Source organism: Strix aluco, chromosome 2 (assembly GCF_031877795.1).
Source record: "Strix aluco isolate bStrAlu1 chromosome 2, bStrAlu1.hap1, whole genome shotgun sequence".
In the NCBI taxonomy this organism is placed as follows: Eukaryota; Metazoa; Chordata; class Aves; order Strigiformes; family Strigidae; genus Strix; species Strix aluco.
In genome coordinates this window covers 38,787,598-38,808,196 of record NC_133932.1, presented here as the reverse complement: position 1 = coordinate 38,808,196, position 20,599 = coordinate 38,787,598, and positions in this window count along the sequence as shown.

The window sequence follows — 20,599 nt, the reverse complement described above, 5'->3', positions numbered from 1 at the left end:
CCTGACTTTGAAAACGGCATTTCTAAATTGTTGTTTTAGTCCATGTTTATCCTGTTATGTTCTGAGTACTTATTCCCTCTCACACCTTGAACACCTGACAGCTAGGAGCCAGATCTACACACCTCAAATGTCAGATATATGTATCTTGAATTTCATTTCTGTTCATACATCAGGTGATACTATTTTGTAGATCTTTAATTTTGTGCCTTGAAAACAAACTAAGAGTAAAAGCAAATGTCTATGTCAATGTTTTTTCCTGAATTTAAGCCGTTTCACTAGCTGCCCTCATTGTGCTCCTCATTTCATTGCAGCATCACATAAACCAGAGGAATGCTAGGCAAACAAAAACCTTATTAGGCAGGGCATGAACCAGGAGATTTGAGAAACCAAATCCCTTTCTTTTCATTGTGTAAATCATCGAGGCATGTTCCCAAGATAGATGTGCCTGCAGCTTTACAATGCAGGACAGTAACTTCAGTGCAATATCACTTGGCTCATGCAAAGAAAAGGAGTAAACACAATATATTTTATGAGGAGCTGACACTAAAGTATGAAAAATCACAGGTACAGTTCTTGGAGCTGAGGCAGTATGTTCAGACCAGCACTTAAATACATATTACAGTGTTGTAGATAATTTCATGTGGATTAAAAAGCCATATGTAAGGGAGCTGGAACCACAAACTCTCTCGTTTGTGTATGTTCAGAATATCAGTAATAAGGCCTTTGTGAAACACTGATGGGCAATCACTGTGTTGGCATGCACAAGGTAGGGGAGCTGGGGCCCTGGAGAACATGGAGAGGACAACTAGGGAGTCGCAGCACGGTTCAGATTCTCTGGCAGAGGGCAGAGCCAGAGCTCCATGTAGCATTGAGGCACTTGTGAGCTGTTCTTCTGGCTTGGAAAATAAAATATCAAGCTCATTAGGAAAAAAAGGGAAAAAAAAAAAAAGAAGAAAAAAGAAAAAAGAAGAAAAAATAAAAGGAAAATTAAGGCTTGCCCAGACTTCAGTTGAAAAATGTTTTTGCAGAAAATGGGAAAATGGGTAGAGGAGAACTTTTCAACCACCAAAACACCAAAAACCAAAATATATTTTGGTTTGGAAACATTTTCGCTATGTCTAGGGAGAATGTGTACCTTATCACTCCTTCTCCTGTACACACCAAGATGTCTAGTCAGGCTGTAACCCCCAGGTACACCATTTACACCTCCTGGCAGCACAGGGAGGCAACAGGGAGACCCTGGCTGTACAGAGGACACCATCTGACTTAAAACCCCCACTAATAAATAAAATCTGAAAAAAAAAAAAAAAAAAGAGGACTTGAGTCAGTGAAATTCAATTTGCAAATAGAAATCTTTCTCTTCACAACCTATAGGGTTTTTTTCAACAATCTAAATTTTTTGGAAAAAGTATCTTGATTGAAATTTTTCAGCTAGCACTCACTAAAAGGATCTTTAGCCCTTAGAAATTACTTGGCACCTTCTGTAAGAAGTGTGTGTTCCGGCCAAACTCAAATATAGGTAATGCCATACTGGCATCTGAATTGGATTGCATCTGGGGTCTCCCACTTACAATCCTAAATCGCTGGATAAGGTTGCCATATGTCTTAAACAGCTGCTTCTTTCCAGAGTTAGCTGTAAAACAAATGTCATCATCTTCACCACTGAGGACTTCTATGACTGAAGTATGAACCTCCAAATTGCAGTAAAGGACTAACATCCCCATTCTAAAAGACTTAAGAATACATGCTCATCTTTAGGACTATTAAAAAATATGGATAAAACTTTGCGTATTTAGAGCTCAGTCTTATGGCTGGCAGCTGTAGCAGGTTTATGTTCAGGGTAAGGCAACTAACAGCAAGTTGCAACTTTATTGCAGGAGTGAATGAAATAGTTCCTAAATACAGAATGTGCAGAACCCCCTTTTTAAACAAAACTGTAAGTCAGTGGGTGTTTAATCTAAACAAGAAATGGGTTGAGAAGCCATGTGTATTTCAGGATTTACCTTGTAATTTTCAAATTCTTTGATTCATATTTTCATTATTTCTTCAGTTACAATCATTCAGGCACACAGCAACTTACTTTGTAGCAATGCAGGTACTGAAAGAGACCACTCAGGCAATTAAGCATCCATCCTGTGTTCTGTACAACCATTTTCACATCTTCCAGACATATTCTTGCACTGCATTAACTGCAGTAAATTTAAGATGATACCCTGCATCCCAGGCAGTAGCATGTGTTCCTCATATTGCTGTAGTTGCTGCAATGAGTTGCACTTACTCAGCACAAGTTAATACAGAGTGTCTTGCAGGGAAATTCAATAGATTCATCCATCATTTTGGAAAACTGACCACCTGTACATACATGGCTCTTTACATATAATTATATTTTTAGTAACCATTGGTGTATTTCATAGATAAATTTTTGGTCTTTTTTTCCCTTATTCCTTTCAATTAGTGTTATCTTAGGACCCCAGTAGGAAATTTGGTCACTCTTGCTTTGGTGGTGAGGAAGGTCAACGGAGACAGGAACAGAGAAGATGTTTAGTGAAATAAAAGCCCTGGCTGTGTGGTGCTGGTAGCGAGCTGGACACCACTCTGGAAGGAGCTCATCACAGTCTTTCTGGCCCAGTCATCTGGAGCTTATCAGGTCTCCTGGCTCTGTTGTTTATATTTTCTGCAGTTACATTTGTAATCTCTGAACTGATCTGAAGTATGCAATTTATACAAAGAAGGTCTGTGCCAATTAAAGCCATGTCAAAATCCATTCATGGATAATTTTACAGGATCAAGAAGCAGATTTTTAGAGATGGGATTTGATTCTCCTAGACTGTACTACTAGTAATTGGAATATTGTGGCTGACAGCAGGCTTTCTCATAATACTTTTTAGGCATTTATTTCTTTATACGAATTCACTTATGATTTAATTAGTCACTCCTGATCTTTAGGCTAGGAATTTGACACAGAAAGGTCAGTTGCTGGAACATTTATTTTTGTTTTGTATTATTTTGTCTATGAAGTAATCACTATTTCAGATGCTCAAAATGGTCATGACATTTCAAGGCAGACTGGTTTGCATGCAGGAAACAGAACTATGCATTTGGGCACCATGGGAATCTGACAAAAGCTGTTCAGTGGTCCAGAAACCAGCACACCTTCCTGTAGATGGATAGGACCTAAAACTTGAGAACCATTAAATCATTTAACCTGACCTCTCAAAATCAGCTGTCGGTAATTTTCTCCCAGAGACCTCTTCCAGACTCCCATCACTTCAATGGGATTACAGCCTGTCAGTCTGACAAAGCCCAGACTATGGCCACAGCAGACTGTGGGAATGGGTGGAGGTGCCACCAATCCTGAGGATCTCACAGTAGAAATAAACTGATCCAGCTCAGGAATGCAAAGGCAAAACCATGCTGCAGGCTGACAATGAGGGTGACAAGAAGTTCAGATGAGACCTGATTTCCATCTGATTTCTGCCCCACAATTGTGTTCCCTGGTGCCTGTGACTCCCAGTGAATTTTTTTCTCACCATCAGGGCATCCCTAAAACTGTCCCTGCTGTGACAATTCAGATGTTTGGTAAGGGTTAAGCTCAAACCAGTCTTTCCCTTAGTGGGGCAACGCTAAGGTTTCTTTCCTCTTCTCCACTCCTGATCTTTGCAAAGCCTGCAGAAACTTAATTGCCTTTGTGACTGCAGCTGATCTGTCAAAACTGGTTTAAATCAGTCAGCAAGGCCAAAAGGTGTTAGAAGAGAGGAACAGGCTGACTTAGCCAGAAGTAACCTTTTTGCAGTAAAGACTAAACAAAATAAATCACTCCTGCCATCAGCATACAGACTTATTCCAGCTTCTGAAAATCAATACATATAATGGACACCTTAATGTCTACTCCCTACAGAGAAATTAACTTCTCAGAAACTCTAACTATTCAGCCCTCAGAGTTAAAATGCTGGTCGGCGATTCCAGGGACTTGAATAACCTGCCCCTGCCACGGACCTCTTGTGGAGCCACAAGCAAGTCACACAGGTCAAATTTGCCACTGCAATGAAGTCATGGGTGGGGCAGAAAGCCCAGTATTTCAGACGTTGTGAAAGCCATGGCTACAATACTATAAATATGCTTTTGCTTATGGTACTTGAGAAGGAAGTAGAATGGAAAAGCACCATTTTGCCAGCATATGCTACGCCTATGTTAGGATGGACAACAGCTAAACTGGCAATTTTTTGAAGGGGTCCTTGTTTCCCTGAGCTTCAGACACATATCCAAAAAGTGGAATAATAACATTTGCTTATTTCGCTGATGTGTTTCAGAGAAAAATGCATTAAAGATGAGACATACACAAATGAGAGTAAAAAAACATTCACTTAAAGCCCTAACAGTTAATTAGTTCAACTGTGCAGGCAGAACAGTCCCTGACTGTATTCAGTGATTTGTTCTGTCTCACCAGCAAACTGTTCCTCAGGAAAATCTTTGGGTTTTGTTTTTTCCCTGAACACGCACAAACTGTTTTAAAGTGACTCATGAGGAAAAAGTTCTTATTGGTAACAGGAGGAAAAAATATGAGTCAGGCGGAGGTCATGCTGAACCTCTGCCTGGCCTTGCTCCTCTGACTGAGCGCCAGTTGTGCAATCTCAGCACAGAGAAGCTCTTGTTTGCTCCAGTGCTTTGATGGCATGGTCCCATTCCCAACACCGAGTTTGGTACCAGATGAGACTGTTGATTACACCTCATACATGATTTTGCAGCACTGCAGGGAAGTAAATCCCATCTAAGACATTTCATAGCATGCTTCTTAACTCTAAACCCAGGCATTTTTGAAAGAAAGCAGGCTGGGCAGCAGGTATTGCCCTTTGCTATGAAGGCTTACTTGGAAGAAAAGCCAGAAGGTGTCCTGCTCAGCATCACCCCATGGGGTACAAGGGTCAAGTCCACCTGAAGGTCCCATTCAGAAAGAGTCTCATGCCTGGCCTGTATCAGCACTTGGCAACAGGACCAGAGCCCTTCCTCGTTCTGTTTTGCTGGCTGGACCATTGGGTTCCTGCAGCTAAGGGCCAGGAACACAGCGCTGGTACTCATCTCACACTTCCTTGCTGACTTGATGTCATGGGGCTCAAGAACGGCAACATTTTGCAAACACCAGTGACCAGCCCATGGATGGGCCAGGCTTCACTGGCTTGTGCCAGTGCCACTGCCTGTAACCCATTTTTGGCTGAAGGCACCTGCTGCTCCTCTTGGAAGACGGAATGCTTCCCATTTCTTATCCCTCCTAAATCCATCTGGCGTACAGCCGGGATACAGATTTGAAGGACAGAGGACTGTGTGTGCAACTGGCAATTCCCCTTGTGAATCCATCTCTTGCACACACATGCAAAACCTGTCTCTGTTAAGCAGATTTGAGGCACAGAATAAACCAATCAAAATATACAATCCACTTTTCACTGTTAGTCAACATAAGATTTGGCCCTTACTTCCAGATAAGAGATAGAGAGATAGACAGACAGACCCAGGTACAGGTTTCTGATGAGAGATTTTTCTAAATTGTTACACAAGCTGATCTGTAGTCCAAACCCAGAAAATGTTTCACAATTTGTGTAAGATCTTTTATTGATGCATTAGATTTAAACTCTTATAGGAAGCTTCTCAATTTGAAGGACCTAAAGGAAAACTGTTTCTGTGTGCTTCTGAGTCAGCTGAATTAAAAGCAGAGAAGCTCATGAAGGAAGAGGAGCCTTCCAAAGCAGAAACATTGGACTAAGGGAACCTACTACACAGACAAGGCAAGTGATGGCATCCTGCTCCTACTGTGTGAATACCTCAGGAAAGGTTTGGAAAAAAACAGCACATTTTAACCTGGTTACAAGGTGCAAACACTGGAATAGATTTGTTTAGAAGATGGAATGGAGTAAGTTGTTTTGGGGATGTGTATTGTTTCTTTTTTTCTAATTAACACCTGTAATAATTGTGATTGACCCAGACAAACACTGGATTACTAAGTACAAAGGAGGCAGGGAGCTTTTTAAGTGGGGAGAAAAACACCAAATGACTAAAACACCAAATGATTAAAAACAGTATGGAGTGGAAGTTTAGGGTAAAGGGAAGCTTAGGCTGGAAGAAAAATAATTAGAGTTTTAATCTTTCTGTCAAAATGTAATGACCAGACAAGTTATGAACTCAAATCTGTGTCTTTGAGGGAATCTGAACAAAGAGAAAATTCACCAGTAGTTTCAGAGATCTCACTGTATACAATGAGGAAATGCTTTCTTTTTTGTTCTTTTTTAAAGAAAATCCTGGCCTGCTGTCAAGTGTAACTGTTGTTTTGAAATGACTTCTGTTTTGAGATTGATACTAAATCATCAGTGTGATTAAAATCAAAGTATCTATGGGTTTTGCATGCCCTCGCTCATAGCCTTCTCCCAAATAAAGATTACAAACTACTTGTAAGAACCCCTGCACCAGGTGTCTGTCAGAACCAAGCCAAGTCTGAACAAATATTCAGACTTGCCCAGAAGGCACTACAGGGCTAAACCACCCTCTGAATTACTCAGCAGGAGGCTATTAGCATCCCGCTCTGACTCTGCATTTTGACACGTATACATTTGCCATGATTTCGCCCACCAAGTGACTTCTGTCATCTGAAGCATCTGTTGAGCTCAAGCTTTTGCTTAAACAGAGGAGAGCAAAGCTCCAGCTTGCACAGTGTTTTCCAGCACGCTAGCGTGATTTATTCCATCAGTACCTGTGAATTAAGTAATGGAAGAGTGGAAGTCTAATATTAGCCTGTGGGTCTCTCTCAAGGGGGTCACTTTGCAGGACTGTGCAGCCAGAGGGAAGCCTCCATCCTCAGAGCATGAGTTTTACATTATACTGGGGAAGAACCATGCTCCATCTCAGCAGAGTTTCTCAGCACTGACATTTCCACTTCTGATGCCAGGAAAATTGCTGCTTTTTCTACACCCTCTCCTGCACGCAGCCCCTGCTTCAGTTAGATAGCACTGTCTGCTTCTCCAGGTACTTAGGAAAAGAAAATCATTCCTACCTCCTAACAGCATCAACTGCTGACACAAATATTGGCAGTTTCTCTACAATACCGTAGTGCTGAAAGGGGAAGTAGAAATCTAAATGTTTGGTTTGGAATAAAGATTGTATTGCATCACTGGCTTGGTAATCCTTAAAAGAAACAATTGATCACCCTCTTTGCAAACCTAATCAGGAAAAAGGAGAGATGCCTGCCAAGGAGGTTCAATGTTTGGAGCGCAAAGAGACTTGATACCAGGTTTTGGCATTCACAGGTGAAGAGAAATATGTGGTCATGCACTGTAATACAGGAGGAAAAGAATTTTCTTGATTTTTCTCTCCTTCCAGTTTTCAGACCACAAAAACCCCGACTAAAATTATCTCACTCTATTTAACTAAAAAAAAAAATCACATTTTGCCAGATATCGAGAGTTGATATTTAAAGCTCAAAAGAAGATGCTTTTCAAAATGTTTATTGGCTTGTGAAAACAGTGGGTTATTTACTGAATCTATTCTGCACCCTTAATTAGCACAAATGCCAGTAGGGAAACTTCCTGCGTGCTTTCTCCCATGCTGACCTTCAGCATGAGAAAAATTCCCTAGTGCAAACAGATTTTAATTCCCTCCTTGAAATCAAACATCTGGCTTTGGTTAAGGAGGCACATAACCCTGTCCTTTGTGATATTTGGATTGCAAGTGCTCTGGGGCAGGGAGTATTTTCTTTGCTATTTATTGCTGAAAATGATAGGGCCTTCAGTTTATAGATATAATAATAATAATGCTACCACTGAAGAATGATGAGACCATGATTGTCATCATGATTAACATTCATTTATCATTCAAATGTCAAGTATAAATATCAGCACAAATATTCCATTACTCTTAATCTTTGCAATTAATTTCTATCATATTCTAAAAACTACTGAATATTGTCGTACTCGAGAGATGGAGCTCATGAACTGATCTAATGCCTCAAATTCTCATTGGAAGGTGGGAGTCAAGGGTGTGTCAGTCTCCCCCTAAAGGTAGTACTGCTGATATAATTATGTACATCAGTTACATCAGCTTAATAAGAGATAAGAGAATGTGTGTGCACTTCTTAAAAGTGGAAGGCAAATTAAATCGGATTGCATCTAGCACATTTTCATTTAGTTCACTGTTCTTCTCAAAAGATCTGATGGATGGATGGATGGATGGGTGCATGGATGGATGGATCGATGCATGAGGGCCCACTGGCAACGTCAGAAAAGGCTTTAGGACAGTCTACAAAACTTCCATGCCTTAGCTACAATGGATTTAAGAAAGCAAAAGTTTAGCTGATGACAAGAGTAAATGAAAGCTTTCCCTATGTGCCCCTGATTCTAAGCAATCATTCACCTAAGAGGAAAAACATTGAAGGGCAACGTCATTCCCTGCTTGCAAAAGATCTGGTTTTGATAGACCTTGTACTTCCAGAAGCAAGAGGGACAAGAATACTTAACAGAACTTTAGGCACTGGTAAAGTTCACATGATGAGTCCCAAGGGCTTATAAATAGCAGCAGATGGGTAAAACCTTAATCATCTGTCTGAGAAAATCACCCTGATATCAGCGCTGGAATTTGATGCTTCTTCCACCAGGATGTGGTATGTTTTCTTACCATCAAGGTGAAAACCTCATGTCGTGGAAGGACACAGAAAAGGACATGGTAACAAGTATATCTTCATGATAATAAGGTTCCAGTAAGAAAGCAACAACTAAAGCAATATTTTCATGTCAAAAATGGCATGGCTGAGGCAGTTTTGCACTCCGAAGAGTTGCAGTGAATGACAGAGCCAAAAACTCAGAAAATTACCTGAAGTTTTATATGGCACAAGGGTGATGTAGACCTGGAAAAATGGGCTCTGTGTAATTCTCTGGTCCTTTGGGCAGAGAAAAGGAGGAATAGTCAGAACATTTTTGCCTTTAAGATGCTTCTGAAATGCCCTCCAAGGGAGATATGATCAAGAGGAGGCAAAAGCAAATTCCAACAATACTGGTATTCTCCTTTCTTTTGCTGTGTCAAGTACAAAAATGGGAGGTCTAGCTTCTTTTTTTAAAAGCAAACATCTGAATTTTGAAGAGTGACGTGCCTACATTATGCAACTACCTAGTCCCTAACAAAATGAGCTGATTTTCAATCTAGAGTTGTCTAAAAATAAATCTGGGAGAACCGTTTTCCTAAAAGGGTAAGGGTTTTGCACATAACTCAGTGTCCACTTGTGAAAACCTTTTCTGCATTCCTACAAACAGCACTAATGGTTATCCAAGCAGAGAGATCTTCTTAATCTAATTTACTTTTAGGTCCTCTTCTGTCTTTCCCCTTTTACATTTCTATCAGTCTGAATAGTAAATGCAGATGAATGTTTTGTTTAGGTTTTTTTCTTATCATGTCTCTGCCATTATATACGTTTATTTTTATATACATATATGTTTATGTTCACACACAAACACATGCACATGTATATATAAACAAATACATACAGGTATATGCATACATATATACACGTATGTATACATACATGCAAAGATACAACCATTACAAGAGTAATTCTATTTGATTCAACAGTTAATATTCAAATTAAAAATGACAGAATTATATAGGCCTGTTGAAACTTGATCTTACAAAAGCCATTTTTCAACCATGATTATTACGCTCTTTAAGCATCACAATTTATACAGAAAGCAATCGTGACAAAGAAGGACCAGTTCTGGCAAAGGTAGATGAGACAAAAGAGGAAAAAAAGAAATAGAAACAGTGGCTTGCATTACAGTCTCTGGCAACTGTGTGCAATTAGTGAGGAAGGAAACAGCTCCCTGCGCATTGGATGCTTGAGCTGGATGTTGTAAACACCCCCTAGAAGCTTTTATCTATCAGTTTGGTTTAAGCCTCTCTCCTTAACAAGTCTTTACATGCGCACCATAAAGGCAAGTCCCACAGCACCTTATTAACTTGTTTATTCTTTCCAGCTCTCTGCATTCAAGCTAAATCACATTGTGCAATTAGCTGCTATGAAAACAAATGAAACATATTTTGGTTTTGCACGTTTAAGGATCAGATCAAAATCTATTCTCTTCAAAAAGTATTTGACAGACTAACTTAGGATCAGTTTGATGTCTGAATTATTTTACTGTACTATGAAATGAAGCTGCTGCTGAGGTTATGTTTAAAACCATTGAAATGGTGCAAGAAAATCTGACTTGAACAGTGAATTTTGATGATTTGGACAACTTCATCATCCTTCCTATAGAAACAAAAGAATTAATTATTTTTAGGAGGTAGGTGTGACAGGGTGGTTTCGACTTGTGACAAAGTTCACCCTGTAGCATATTAATATTTTTTCTGTTGAAAAGTCTTGACTCTAAATTTCAGTGTTCAAGTGATTCAATTATTAGCAACTTCTTCTGGCAAATAAAAAGCAGCACATCTCAGCTATGCTACATGACATTTATTTGTATGGGAAAAGAAAAGAGACAGTTACCATGTAAACAAAAGAAAAACAAGAACAAAATCTCACTCACTCAGTTGAGCTCATCACCAGCTAAGCCTAATTTTGATTAGCTCTTCCATCAATAGCAGGATCTACTCTAATAGAATTACCATAAAAGGAGATTTGGGGGTTTACTGTTATCAGAGGGATTGACCAAATGTTAAAATACCACTGTCAAGAAGAAACTCAGACTATTTGAAACTGTTGATTTTAGCATGCATTTGTTTTCTAAATGTGTAATAGGTCCACTGTGGCTGTCATCGGAATGGCTCTGCATGATTTATTTCATGACCTTCTTCATGGATTCAGTCCATACAAGCCTATTTCCAGTGTTCATGTATTCCCCCAAAAATGCTGATTGAAGGCACACACTGGGTGTATCTCAGGTCATAGGAACTTACCCCAGCCCAAGAAACCATGAAGGTTTTTGTCCTCCTCTTATCATTACATTCCAGGAGAACAAAGACATTCTAATTCTTCTTTTTATTGTTGGGGTCTGAATTCAGTCACAAAAATATCCCAGTCCTACAAGTGATGGTAAATACTGTTGTTCAGGGGGGTATGCAGCAGCTTACTTGCCTGATGCATACTTTGAAATTAGGGTCTTCACATTCTTCTATCAAGCATAGGATATTGTGGGTGTATGAAGTTCCCTTTAAACCAATTCATGCATACTGTATGGGTAATAAAATGTCATCCAGAGCTACATTAGAAAAATTCTTAGCCCTTCTTAAAGAAAAGGGAAAATATTTTTGCATACCATGTGAAGACAGGATTATTAAAAAAAGAGTGCTCAAAAATAAACTAAAATTTAAATTATGCTATAATAAGCTATTTAGAATCAGTTCAAGCTATTTCCCACTGAAAATAAGTGGGCTGAATTTGAGAAAACACAAGGGTGTCTTTCAGTAAATATTTATGGAAATATAGAAAGAGGAACAGAAACTTGGTCATAAATTTGCCAAGATGAATAGAAGGTGTCATTAACGTTTGCTCTCTCTGTATGAGCCATGGGTTCTTCCTCTTGGGGGAATCACAGTGGAAAACTGTAAACAAATTTTTCTGCACAGCATCATAAAATAAATTCCCAGTTCTCTATTTAGTGCTGGAGATATTGCCAGGCAACAGGAAATGATTGCTATATCTTGAGAGAATGCCCTGAATTTATTATTTTTAGGTCATCCGTTAGTGACACAATGCAAAGTTTCGCCTAGGTTATACTTCAATGAGCCCATACTTGAAGCCAAACAGATGTTGAGAAATTTCAGCAGATTAAAAAACACGAACGGATCTCTTTAGTTCATTAAAATCAGTAGCTATCAGTATGCAATTTAGCAGGAATTAAGAGTTTGGCTATGCCACTCAACTTTACCCTTCAGGCTGCCCCCTTCAGAACTTCAAGAAGACCCATGAGGGCCAGTTCCCTGGAGAAGCTTTCCCAGGGGCTCCAGATACACCACCACACCTGCGGGAACATGCTGGGCACATGCACAGGCTGCAGCACAACCTCCAGACAGCAACCTGGTCTTGATGACAGGGAAGCCACCATAGCCCTCAGCAAATTTTTCCAGTGGTTAATAATCCTGCCTTTTTCTTCTTTTGAGTCTTGGAAACTTGTTAGGTTTTTTGCTATAACACTAATTATCTTTTTTGCTTAAAACATTTTCAGAGGAAATGCTCCTTGCTTTCCTTTTTTTTTTTTTTCAAGTAGAGAGGAGATGAGTTTGAAAGGTTCAAGTCTTTCAAGCAAGCAGAAAATGTACAGCTCTACCAGAAGCTATAAATTCAGCTCAGTGTTAATGAAGGGCTTTGTGGACTATTTACATGCAGAGGTGTATTACATGATTGTAATAGTCCTCTTTGACTTCAGAATTTTAAAATCCCAGAGAGTTCTGTATAAGTATTAATGACAAATCACTTAATTTTCAAATGCTTCCTTTAAAATATAAATGCATGCATCATCTTTGAACGCAAATCTATTAACAATTTGGCATCAGAGATGGCATTTTTAAGTATTAAACACTGATGTTCATTATAGTGCCATTTTATTTTCTTCGCCACTGGCTAAAAACAGACTTCCAGTCAGATTTTTCAGCTTAGGTGGCAAGCAGTAGTCTGCTAAACTACACGGCTAACTACAACTCTTGCAACTGACTCTCCATAGCCTCCAGCTGCACCCAACTGACATATGGAGATACAATTAGGTTGAGCCCAGTTTTTAATCACTGTACACAGAAGCATTGCTGTCCTCGTGTTGATTCATGCTCGGGTGGAGGGCTATTCTTGGTGGCTGAAGACACACCTTGGTGGGAAAAGGTCAGAGAGGGAAGAAAAGCAACCATGTCACCCTCTGTGCCCTGGGACCTGCTGCTAAAAAATGAGTAGCAGTAACTGCTGACACAGTATCTGAAATACTCAGCAAACATGCTGGTCCAGGACATCCCCTGACATCCTTTGCCTGCAAGGATTTTTGTAGATACCTGGATGTAACTTGAAACAGCATGAAAAGTCATGAGGCCTTCCCTCTGAGCTAATTCATGGCTAAAGAAAACAAGTCACATTTTAGCAGCAGAGTGAGTGAAACACTCCAGCTCTCTCCCCAAAAAGCTGTAGTGCAGTAAAGACAAAAAGAAAGACACCACCTTGGACTGAGGATGGTGAAGAGGGGGAGTCAGGCAAAGAAGAGAAGAGAAAGGAAGGGAGGGAGAAAGGGAGGGAGAAAGGGAAGGAGAAAGGGAAGGAGAAAAGGAAGGAGAAAGGGAGGAAGAAAGGGAGGAAGAAAGGGAGGAAGAAAGGGGACAAATCTGTATGTTGTTAGAAATAGCATTTGTCAATTCCATATAGACTGTGATAACTCCGAAAGACCCAATTAAGGCATTGGAAATGCAGAAGCAGTAATGCAGAGATGAATCATCTGACCTAAAATAGAGGGAATGATGAAACATATAAGGGAAGAAAATGTGTCATTTTAACTTTAACAGCAAAATAATTCCAGATATATTTCAAAAATGATTGGCCAACAGAAACTACAAGACAGTGTTGGTTACTACAGCTTTATCCAGGTACAGTGCAGAATTTATCTGTCACAAGCTTCTGCAGGTCTCATAAACAAAAGCTAGGCAACACCCAAAGTACCACACATGCCAGCCAGTCTCCAAGAGTGACACCCCCAGTTAAGGATACAAAATAAACTAAAGATCTAATTATCAGCTTTTTAAAACAAGATGTCAAATATGTCATGAATTACAGAATCCCCTCTCACTTTCTCTCTTCCAGGTCAGCGTTGTACTGATAAAATGAGACCACAGACTAGCTCTCATTGCCATGTAGGTCTGCAGCAGTTGTGAAGCAATGGAGAAAAAGTTTCCAATGCAAAGAGCCTGCACATATTCCCAGAACTTTCACAGCCCTAATCTAAATGAAAAAAAGGTCCAGCTGAAGGGGGGGTTGAGGGGGCATGAAACATATCCAGACAGCTGAGCAGCCTGCCAGAGAGGAGAGGACACAATTTCTCTTCCACATCACACGTTTCTGCAGTTTCCTGGGAACAAATATGCCCCTTCAGTAACTCCAGAGTCCATTGACAAGACTGCAGGGGTCAGATTCCTCAACCACTGATGTCAGGATTTAAGACTAGCTCTAAATCACTCAAACCTACCCTCCCCTCTAGCCTGGAAAATGTTAATCTCTCCTGCAAGTGTGTCAGGTTCCAGCAGCAATTCCCCCATACACCATCCTGGCATCATGGCACTCTCTGCCTTTTCCCACTTCGACTACCTCCATCGACCACATACGAAGGGAAATTTGTACCTTCAACAAGTTCTCTCCAACAGGGAACTTCCCTTTTGTATTTAAAGACAACATTAATACTACTTTGTGCTACTCTGGAAATAGGAAGAGACCTTAAGAGGAGAAACAACAGCCACATACACTGAAATGCAATAGCTAGGTCCTTCTATGACATTCTGAGGCTCCCAGTATTTTCTGTGCTTTAATTAGCCGTCTGATAAGTCCCATCATCTTTTAACCCAGCATCAAAATATACCTGCATAATCATAAGACAATTTCAACTTCAAGGCCAATGTCACCTCAAGATTTCTCTAGTCCTGACCCATCAGATACCATAGCTAGTGAAATGTCTTCTTGTATGTGCAGTACAGACAATAATGTTTCAGACATACAAACATCACGAAGTACAAAAATAGAAAACAGTTTCAAGTCAGATCTGTCTGCCTACCTTTATCCTTTTCGCAATGATTCTGTTTAGCTTCATAATTTGTGCAGAAAAACGTCAGCTACTCACTCTGTTGTGACAACACATCACACGGAGTATAATGCTGAGGCTCACTGCAGTCTGCCCCAAAGTCTACATTAATTGTGAGGTGGAAGTCCACAGCTGCAGCAGAACTGATGCTTAGATATGGTGCACTGAGACATGTGCAGTCCACATGCATTTGCACCACCACACAACCCCAGCTCAGACCAAAGAACTGAGGCACACTGCCTGTGGCCCTCCCTGCTATCATTTCCATCTCCCTGATCCCGGCTCTTTCCATGTCTGATGCCAAGTGAGGATTCTTGGTGAGAGACCTGCTGCTTAGCTAGCTGTGTAGGGACCTCCCTTAGGTCTTCAAACTTAGATTTAAACTCTGGGTAGTCCGGTCACCAAAACCCCTTCTTTTTTAAAGTGCTGGGTTGGGGTTTTTTTCCCCCAAGAATTCCCATGACATCACCAAGGGAGATGCTGTAAGAAGTTGATCGCAAGAACAAAAGGAGAATCTATTGCCTTTGGAAGAGGGGCCAGGTCTCTCATGAAGACTATAAAGATGTAGTGAAGTTATGCAGGGAGAACATTAGGACAACCAAAGCGCAGCTAGAGCTCAACTTGGCTACAGCTGTTAAGGATAATAAAAAATGTTTCTATAAATTCGTTAACAGCAAAAGGAGGATTAGGGAAAATCTCCCTCCTTTATTGGATGCAGAGGGAAACATGGTAACTAAGGATGAGGAAAAGGCTGAGGTGCTCAACGCCTACTTTGCCTCAGTCTTTAGCAGTGGAACTGGCTGTTCCCTGGACACCCAGCCTCATGAGCTCAGAGATGGGGAGGGGAAGCAGATTGAGGTCAGCACAGTTGAAGAGGAGGTGGTCAGAGACCTGCTACACCACTTGGATGCACACAAATCTGTGGGACAGGATGGGTTACACCCAAGGGTGCTGAAAGAGTTGGCAGATGTGCTTGCCAAGCTGCTTTCCATGATTTACCTGAAACCATGGCTAACTGGGGAGGTCCCATTGGACTGGAGGGTGGCAAATGTGACACCCATCTACAAGAAAGGCAGAAAGGACAATCCAGGAAACTATAGACCTGTCAGTCTGACCTCGGTGCCAGAGAAGGTCATGGAGCAGGTCATCTCGAGTGCCATTAAAAGTCATATAATGGACAACCAGGGGATCAGGCCTAGTCAGCATGGGTTTATGAAAGGCAGGTCCTGCCTGACAAACCTGATCTCCTTCTATGACAAGATGACCCGACTATTGGACGAGGGAAAAGCTGTCAATATTATCTACCTGGATTTTTGAAAAGCATTCGACACAGTTCTCCATAGAATTCTCATAGAAAAACTGACTGCTGATGGCCTGGATGAGCGAACAGTCTGCTGGATCAAGCACTGGCTGGATGGTCCCAGAGAGTGGTGGTCAATGGAGCTAAATCCAGCTGGCGGTCAGTCACAAGTGGTGTTCCTCAGGGCTTGGTGTTGGGACCATTTCTGTTTAACATCTTTATTGATGATCTTGATAAGGACATAGAGTGTATCATCAGTAAGTTTGCAGATGACACCAATTTAAACAGGAGTGTCGATCTGCATGAAGATAGGGAGGCACTACAGAGAGACTTGGATAGATTGGATCGGTGGGCCAACGTTAATGGGATGAGCTTCAACAAGGCCAAGTGCTAGGTCCTGCACTTGGGCCACAACAACCCCATGCATCGCTACAGGCTTGGGGAGGTGTGGCTGGAGAACTGTCTGGAAGAAAATCATCTGGGAGTTCTAATTGACAAGCAGCTGAACATGAGCCAGCAGTGTGCCCAGGTGACCAAGAAAGCCAATGGCATCCTGGCTTGTATTAGAAATAGTGTGACCAGCAGAAGTAGGGAGGTGATAGTCCCCCTGTACTCTGCACCGGTGAGGCCACACCTTAAGTATTGTGTCCAGTTTTGGGCACCTCAATGCAAGAGAGATATGGAGGTGCTGGAGCGAGTGCAGAGGAGGGCAACGAAGCTGGTGAAGGGCCTGGACAACAAATCCTGTGAGGAGTGATTGAAGGAGCTGGGACTGTTCAGTTTGAGGAAGAGGAGGCTGAGGGGAGACCTCATCACTCTCTACAGCTACCTGAAAGGACATTGTAGAGAGGTTGGTGCTGGTCTCTTCTCACAGGTAATTAGTGATAGAACAAGGGGGAACGGCTTTAAACTCCAACAGGGGAGGTTCAGACTGGACATTAGGAAAAAATTTTTCACAGAAAGAGTGGTCAGACAGTGGAATAGGCTGCCCATGGAGGTGGTGGAGTCACCATCCCTGGATGTGTTTAAGGGTCATTTGGATGAGATGTTGGGGGATATGGTGTAGGGGAGAACTTTGTAGAGCTGGGCTGATGGTAGGACTCGATGATCCCAAGGGTCTTTTCCAACCTGAATGATTCTATGATTCTATGATAAATCATCATACTGTGAAGAGTCTGGCAACAAAAACAGCTCAGCTTATGTGTGTTGATTTTACCATCAGAGTCACTTTCAACTAGAAATACTTATCCTGTGGTTCTCCAGTAAGTATTCTAGTTGTACTGGTCATGCGCTACCTAGAGTTATGATCTCTGCCAACATAACTAAGAGAACAACATTGGAGAGAGTACTGTTCATATATTTGAGAGAGGGAAAGCCAACCGTGTAATGGCATGGCCAAATTTTGCCTCTTCACATGCAGCATTCAAAATTACATGTATACATAAGCGTTATGTAAACACACGTACCTACCAAATGCCTACAGTGTAACACATTACAGCCAGTTGGGCCCCAAGCAAGATGCTTGTAGTGGAGAGGCAACTGGCATCTCTGTTGTCCATATATAACTGGCTCATATATAATGAACTGCCACAGGGAACTGGCGGGGGGAAGAGCATTAAATTGACAGAAAAGCAGGTCAGGCAAAAAGGCCTCTTCCACAGCACCGTTCCTGTACTTTAAAAGCAACATTTACTAAATAAATCCCCATTCCATTTTGGGTCTGAATTCCTCGTGCAAATAATGTAATTTGACAACACAGAATTGACAATAATAAATTCAGTCAGTAGCCTGAACATAAAGACATCAATAATTTGGTATCTTGGTTATTTTTGCTATGGCACTTGAACTTTCCACTCGATAATGAATAAATCAGTACAGAGATGACATCAGTAAGACTGCACAGGCCATAGAAATGCAAACGTTGACCCACAGTTGTTACAGGGCAGTATTTCTGTATTCATGGCCTGCAAGTAAGTTTCAGTTCCTCATCTCAAACCATGGGCATGTCTTTACAGTGTACAAGAATAAGTTTAAAGTTGTTATAAATTGCCACGTCTCCTTGAAATACACGTTTTGTAGACTCAGAACCAGCATGTTAACATTGTGTATGAAATGACTTACAGCACCCCCGGGTATAGTACACGCACAAACCAAAAAATAGCTTTTTGGCTGCACAAACCAAAAAATACCATCTAGAAATAACATTTTGGGCACTATTTGATGAAACAAAGAAACACAGACACCATTTTTTAGCAAGCCAATAGGTTTACTTCCTAACGTTTGCATTTTTTACTTGATGAGAACTTACCACAAAGCACCCCCAACATTTGGATAAAATCTTCTGAAAAGAAAAATAATCTACTCAACATACACCACATTTTTCCAGCGTCTTAGCAATGCACAAACACAAATGCACTTGCTGAAACTCTGAAAATTGCTATTCATTTCTGTGTAATCTCTAACCCCAGAAGACTGTTGTTTGAGGCCAAACTGTCTGACTGATACTGAGAAATTAAAGCATTGAGCTGACTTTTAAAATATACCATAGCACTAATAGCTCTTTGTTGCTCTCTCCGATTCACTTATATAAACCTTCTAGAGAACTGAGGCTACAGTCACAGTGCTTTCTGCCAAGAAACTTGATCCCTAAAGCCACATTTACAGGAAAACAGGATGATAAACATAATGATTGTACCAATGCAAAATTTTGCCCTGTCATTCCATTTAGTTTTCCTGAAAATAAACTTTGTTAAACATGAACAAAAGCACCAGCCTTCCCTTTTCTATAACAAGCACAAGACACTTCATTTGCTTTTGCTGTTCCTTGCTTGGAATTAGCGTATGGACAGAATTATAGAATATGCTTGCTGTATCATCTGTCTTTCCATTTGCTTTTTCCTGAATTCCTTCACATAGTTTGTCTAAAAGAGCCAGGATGTACACACCTGTAACTCAAAGATCAAAGCCACTTTTTAATATTGTCTTACACACTTCCACTGTAATCAGAATACTTGGGATTTTATTTTTAGAAGACTCAGACACCAAACTCCAGCTGAAGTTAATCAGAGCTGTGAAAACTGATAACATGAAATTGCACCCTATCTGCTGCACTGTGACAGATTTTGTATTTCAGTTGCTCCTGTAGCTTTTTAATCAATGTGATTTTTAAAGTACCCACGAATGGGTTACTAGTTGCCAATGAAGATACATTATTCTGTTACACAACACAGTGCTGCGACTGTCTGCTTGCTCAGAGAACTCATGCCTTAATACTTGTAGCGTATTTTTCTCTGAATCATTGTCCGACCGGTGGAACGATCACCTTTTTAAGTAGGTATGTGTTTACTACTACTTAGCAGTTTTCTAGGGTAATATTACTATCTAGTTCGTCATTGTCTGGCAGCGTTTATCTGAAACTGTCCAAGCCATTAGGCATGTGGATTCTGAGTGGAAAATATTAACTAGATTAACTAACTATTTGCAGAAGAATGAGGGTGACAGCTAAAAAATATCCAGACTTGGAACTCAGAAACTGCAATACCAGGAATGAAGACAGTTTTACATTATACTGTTATTTTCCTGGTAAGAAATTTAAATTTGCAGAAAGGTTCTTGTCTGTACCTTGCTTCACACCGGTTATGAAAACACTGTGATTTTTGTAATATTCTCATTGTGCCTCTCACTGCCTGGTTGTCTCCCTGAATACTGGTGTCTGTACTTTTGTGGCAAGTGGCAGGTTTTAACTAGAAAAAATAGGATTTTTTTTTACCTACTAGCATTTGTTCTAGGAGGTTTCATCCAAAGATATTAGAAAAAAAATAAAAATCCAGGCACCCTTTTCCATGCACAGCTGTCAGCAATGAGAAACCAGTAGAAAATTCTGTGTCTGTATTTTGGCAAGTCATTAAGTTACCTGTGTTCTGGCAGAGTATTTGGAATCGATAAAGCTAGACCTCTAGTGTTTCCAGAAACATTTCCTGAATTCAACAGCAGCTGAAAGGAACCGGTTCATTCAAGTGTTTTCTGTGATCACAAGCAGCAGCGCCTCACTCCTCAGAAGTTCTGGGATAGAAGCCGGTATCTGAAGGAACAGGGTAACAGCCGTAGTGTGTCCTGCAACATCAGCATCCAGTGATAAGATTTTCAGGGCCAACTGAGAGAGGAGGCAGTTTCTTAGAGATTATCTCCCTCTGCAATATGTCCTCGGCAATAGTAATTCCAGAGCTTTTGGTGGGAAAAAAGAAAGATGTAACACACTGGCCTTCGGGTACTGCATTTCTGCTATTACAGCAGCTACGGGAGAACCTTAGAGTTTGAAAAGCCATGCTGCCTAGGAGGAGGGGACGTAGCAGCAGGATACACTCCTAAAGCTATCCGAGTGCAGAATGGACCTCTCTATATGGACACAAGACTCAACAAAAATTTACCAAGATGAAAAATTTTAGCATCCATACGTAGTCAAGGTTCCCCCACTGAAATGAAGCAAAATTAGACTGCGTGACTTTCCTTCTGA